The sequence below is a fragment of the Pinus tabuliformis genome, chromosome J (assembly GCF_031772625.1).
Source record: "Pinus tabuliformis cultivar Carrire ecotype Pingquan chromosome J, CPIR1, whole genome shotgun sequence".
NCBI lineage: Eukaryota > Viridiplantae > Streptophyta > Pinopsida > Pinales > Pinaceae > Pinus > Pinus tabuliformis.
Window position 1 is genome coordinate 1,232,411,161 of NC_142295.1, and position 6,058 is coordinate 1,232,417,218.

General features: G+C 38.8%; 1 pseudogene; it reads right to left on the bottom strand.

Moving 5' to 3' along the window:
* Window positions 1-364: 364 nt before the first annotated feature.
* Window positions 365-2,542, bottom strand: LOC149231601 (putative L-type lectin-domain containing receptor kinase S.5 pseudogene; annotated as a pseudogene).
* Window positions 2,543-6,058: the final 3,516 nt, after the last annotated feature.

A 6,058-nucleotide genomic window follows, 5' to 3' on the forward strand; every position in this document is an offset into this window, starting at 1 on the left:
AGCTTGAGTTGGCTGGTGAATATAATTTGAAAAAGTCATATAAAATCGGGAAAAATAGATATTTACCAACTAGTCTAGATTGAGTTGGATGATGAATATAATTTGAAAAAGTCATATAAAATCGGGAAAAATAGATATTGAAGGTCATGAGATGGCAAGTTTGAAAACAAAGCAGTCAAAAAAATTCTTGTTGGGCAGGGGGACCCGTCAAATATAACCCCTGGATGGGAGTCCACCACAATGAGAACAGACTTGAGCATTCACACGTTTGCCACAGAAAAGTAAGAAAATAGCACAAACCGCTTAATTTTAATCCGAACCAAAATAAATTTCATGTCTTTTACGATATGATGCCCATAAAAACCCAGGATGATGCTCTGTACAAAATTTACATCACTACAATACATTCATTTCCGACGAATTTTACCTCTATCTACCATGAAGTAGGGTGGAGTCTGGAGTGTAGGAGAGACCAAAGTCATTTGAATTAAGTGGGGCTGTCGATGGCAAAACGACATATATAGCCACTGGCCGCGAAGAAGGAAGCGGCATCAACTCTTCATTGGGATTTATGAGGACCTGCAATGCTTGTCTGATTGAAGGGCGCAGCTGGGGATCCGGATGTGAGCAAGCAAGTCCCAAAATCAGTGCTCGTTTCATCTGCTCTTCGTCAAATTCAGCATTCAATCTGGGATCCGCCGCCTCGACAACTCTTCCCTGCCCGTAAAGACCCCATATCCAATCCATCAAATTCTCCTCCGTCAATTGCGGATTTCGCTGCACAACCCGCCTCCCACTGACCACCTCCAACATACATACCCCGAAACTAAAAACATCCGACTCTGCAGTGGCCCTGCCGGTGTAGCCGCACTCGGGCGCCCAATAACCAGGCGTCCCCGCCAGCTTCGTACTTACGGCCAGAGATGTCTCGTCGTGTTCAATGAGCCTGGCAAGGCCGAAGTCACCCAGCCGGGCATTGAAATCCCCGTCGAGCATAATATTGCTGGGTTTAACGTCACGGTGGACGACTCTCTGCTCCCATTCTTCGTGAAGGTACAGCAACGCCGAAGCCAACCCGCATAAGATTCTATGCCTCCGAACCCAATCCAATGGGATCTGATTCTGATCCTGCTGCTGCAGATCCCCTGGTTGCCTGAAGATGATCTTGTCTAGGCTCCCGTTGGGCATGTAGTCGTAGATGAGCAGTAGCTCGTCGCGTCGCTGGCACCACCCCTGGAGTCGCACCAGGTTCCTGTGTCGAAGTCTCCCTATGGTGGTGATCTCCGACATGAATTCCCGCTCTCCCTGTCTTGACCCAGCCGATATTCTCTTCACTGCTATAAGTGCGCAGGCCCCTTCTCGTCCTTCTAGGGTCCCCTTGTAAACGCTCCCAAAGCCGCCGTTTCCGAGCAGTTCCGTCTCGCTGAAGTTCTTTGTCGCTTCGAACAGAGTTTTGTAGGAGAACCGGCGAGGGGCGTAGGGTGAGGCTGCCGATCGGTCCTCTATCATCGCTAGTTCACCGCTTAGCCCCCATTCTGACATGTTCCCGGCACGTCTTCCTTTCAGAGTCTTACCGACGAACCACGCCGATAACCCCAATAACACACTTCCGATGGCAATGGAAACTACAAGGAGGCTGACCTTTAGGGCCCTGCTTTTGGATCCTCCTGCTGACCTCAACGCGCTGACGGGCGTTATATTCAGAGACGATTCAGGCAAACTTTCCAAACTGAAATTCCAGTCCAAAATGCGATGAATCTCGAAACGACGCCCCGTTGCCGCGGAGAATCCAACGTAGGCTGATCGCGGAACGGTCTTTGATAGCTCGATTGTTCGGTTCAAGATGCTCGCGTAAGGAATCGATCTGTCTGCATAGGTAGCGAATATTTGCAGTATTTTGTTCCAGCCATCGTAATGGATTCGAACCCTTATAGGCCTCCCTGACTTCAAGTTGATGCCGTGTTGTCCCAGATTGGCGGTTGCGTCGGATATGGGGCTCTTGACGTCTATGCCGACATGGTTATCGTCCGGGTCCGTGATGCCGTTCTTGTGGGTGTCGAATTCAATGGCCAGTTGATTCGTTGTGTTTAGATATGTTGATCCATCGAATAAGCCCAGATATTGTCCACTGCTGTCTGCCAGAAAGGGTTTTTTGTTGGGGACTATGATGAAGGCCAGACCGTCGCCACTGGATTCAGTGATGTTGCCTATGACGATGGTGAAGGTGGTCGTAAATGTGGCCGGCCAGACTGTGATAGGTTCACGGTAGAGAAGCCTTCCTATGCAGTACTGCATCATGGAATATTGATCCGTCTCATTCGACGAAACCCCAGAGGTAGTGTTTGGCGATGGAGTCAGATCGATGTAACTAAGTGAAGGAGAAACCGAAGCATTTCCCATGTATATAAGCTGACTGTTGCTGCTGTTGTTGAACGTTGGGAAAGAGAAATTTACATTACCTCCCAGGGACTGTGCGAGGGAAACGGCAGCCAGCACTGGAAAGAAAAGAGCCAAAGAACCCATCATGATATTTACCCCAAGACTCTGGTATACCAAGATTAGGAAGCAGGCGCCTAAGACTCTGGTATACCAAGATGAGGAAGCTATAGCAGTTATATGACGAAAGAAATCAACTATATGGCAGGTTCCAGCTGTAGTTCGGCTAGTGTAGCAGCCGCCCTGCAGAACTGTGGGCTACTTATTTTCAGGGTTCTATACCAGCCTCCTTAGACCACGTGCGTCAGCGGCGACTTTGGACCATGCGGGGCGGCGGGACTATTGGGTCCTAGACCGTGTCAAACAGGTTCAGTTTTGTTCTCTGTGAGAATCTTCTTATTGACAACGTGCGTCGGAGGCGACTATAGACCATGCGGAGTGCTGGACTTTGGGCTCTAAGACAGTTGTCAAACAGGTCGACTTTTTCGTTGATTGTGGGAATTGTTTTATCGATTTTGTCTAAAATATAAATTAGGAATGTAAAAAAAGTTTCGTTTAAAGCATACTTACCAAATTAGCCAGAATCTAGGAATGTAAAAAAAGTTTCGTTTAAAGCATACTTACCAAATTAGCCAGAATCGTGTTAAGAATCGTGTTAAGAATTTTACTGCATAACATTAATAATTAATGTTATAATTATCTGGAGGAATATATAAGAAATAATCTGCAACAAGCATAAACACATAAACACAAATGTTTATCTGGGAAAATCTTAAATTTGGGAAAAACCTAATCTAATAAGATCTCATTAGCATTCGCCAAAACCCTGGTCAATCCGACCGTCCTTCCAGCCTTTTATAAGCTCCATTACATATAATACTACTATTTAACCTGTTTAACTTTGACTCTATCCGGTATCAAATTTCCCTAACAAATAGAGGGAAAAAATTCAATTCAATTCGGAGTGTATTAGGTGAGTGGAGCCGTTGATAGTTTACCCACAGGGACTTTCCTAGAATGTTGAGTAATCATGTTCACTAAAAAATGTTGACTTATGTCTATCTGAACAGAAAATAGCACCGATTAGCACCGATTGGCAGGCAAGCAGGTCGGGAGGATCACTTGAAGGCGGAAGGGAAAGGAATTGGAAAGGCAATTATTTTTATTTGTTTTAATAAATGTTGAGTTATGTCTGTCTGAACAGAAAATAGCAGCGATGGCACACAGGCAGGTCGTGAGGATCACTTGAAGGCGGAAGGGAAAGGAATGTGAAAGGCAATTATTTTTATTTTTTTTAAATGGTTGGCTAGTGGAAAAAACAGTGAAGGAAAGAATTTGAATATCAACCCTGAAAAGTGGGAAAGTTCGAAAATTTGATAAGGGAATTATTTCTATTCTACAAGAATTTAAATAAATTGGTCTAAATTTATTTAACTCCAAGTCTAACATGGGTTGAGAGTGACCATATCTGTCTAACCTGAATTGAGAATGATCATATGTTTTCTAGCTCACACTTTTTTTACACTGTTTTTATTTTTTTTATATCATATGTTTTCTAGCTCACACTTTTTTTACACTGTTTTTTTTTTTTTTTTTTATATCACTTATATTGTTTTTGTATTTAGATAATAGTTTATTTTTATTATCTTAAAAAAGTCAATGTTGAATACGACCATACTTACATATTTTTTTTACAATAGTTTGTACAATGAGCTTGTAGGCTCAATAATTTTTGAACATTGATTTTTTAAATATGTTTCGAAAGAAAATTAAATATAGAATAGTAAAAATCTTTTTAAGAAAAAGATTAAATATATTTTTATTTTAGAGAAATTTAGATAAATAAGTTTTGAACATTGATGTTGTATCTATTAATTTTTTTTTATCTAAATTTTGGAATTAGAAAGACTATATATTTAAGTTTTGAAATGAAAGGATGTTTTAGAGAGAAAAAGTTAATATAGTTTCTTCTTTTTATAATTGTGTTCTAAGAATTTTATATTATTTATAATTATTAAATTATTTAAATATTATTAGAAAGATAAACATAAGTATTTTAATTTTTTAGATAAATATTATCAATTTTTTTTAACCGAGAATTTGCTATCATTTTTATCATATCGACCTTGAATCTAAATTCTATGATTTAAAATAATTGAATTTATAAAATTTATAAAAAATTATATTTAAAAATATATTTTAGATAATTAAATATTATAATATAATAACAGATGATTTTATGGAAAAATCAAAATATTTTTAATTTAATGGTTGAAAAGTCAAAATACTTTAAAAAAATTAACTACTTTAATTATAATTTACAAGTTATATCAATTCATAAAACAAATTAACACACTACTTTAATTATGATTACCAAAGTTTTATAAAGTTATATCAATGGAAAAGAAATTAAAATACTTATATTATAATACATTTTATATTATCAAAATAAAAAAAATCATAAGTTTACTTTAAATTACTATTATTATTATTATAAAAGAATTATTATATTAGTTAAACATATAAATATTTCAAAAATATATCATAATATTGTTAATTATAAAGATTTATCTTTATTTTATTATAGAATTTTTTAATTTGTAAATAAACTTTGTTTCATGATATCAAACACATCATTCCACCATATGTGGATGACCTCCCTACTCACGCCAAACATCGAGTTGATCACCCAATGCATCTTCGGGATAATTTCCTCCGTTGTAGACATTATGGTATTCTCCTTAACCCAGACAAATGTGTGTTTTGTGTCATTTCTGGTCGATTTCTAAGTTCTGTTATATCGAAACAAGGAATTCATATTGATCAGACAATTGAAAGTACATGCAATTGTCGATTTTCCTGCACCTTCTTCACTTGTTCAGCTTCAACGAATTCAAGGGAAATGTAACTTCTGACGAAGATTCATCCCTAATTATGCTCAGTTGACCAAAGGATTCACTCGCTTGCTGAAAAAAGGGATTCACATCCATTGGGATTGTCAGACATACATGGAATGTGAACAGAATTTGAATGATAAATCAATGAACTGCATTTCTATTGACAGAGATATACATTTATATTACATTGATATGACCCTTCGTTTTGTATTCCAAGGTCCCTTGGACTTCCTTAGACTATTTAGCTTTCACGCCAACCCTTAGAGGATTAGGTGTCCAACATTCCCCCCTTAATCCGAAGGGTTATGAATGAGTCCAGGAAGAAAGTTGTAATACAAAATGTGAAAAAATGCATGGCAGCACTAGGCTGAATATGCTCTCTGAAATATTGGTATTGAAGGGAGGTGGTTTAAGGATGACCACCAACACTAGAACACTTAGTGCAATTCCCAGAACTCTTCCAAGTCTGGCATGAAGCTCAGGTCTTCTACTAGAGGAAGTGCTCCTGGTGTTTTGAAGAGGGAAACCTTCAACCTTAAAAGGGAGGTCTCACCCCGCATAGAAAGGGAGAACATCAACCTGTAAAGGGAGATGTCAACCTATGATGGTTTAAGGATGACCAGCAACTCTAGAATGTTTAATGCAATTCTTGGAACTCTTCCAAAACTGGCAAGAAGATGAAGTCTTCTACTAGAGGAAGTGTCCCCAATTCTTTGAAGAGGTAT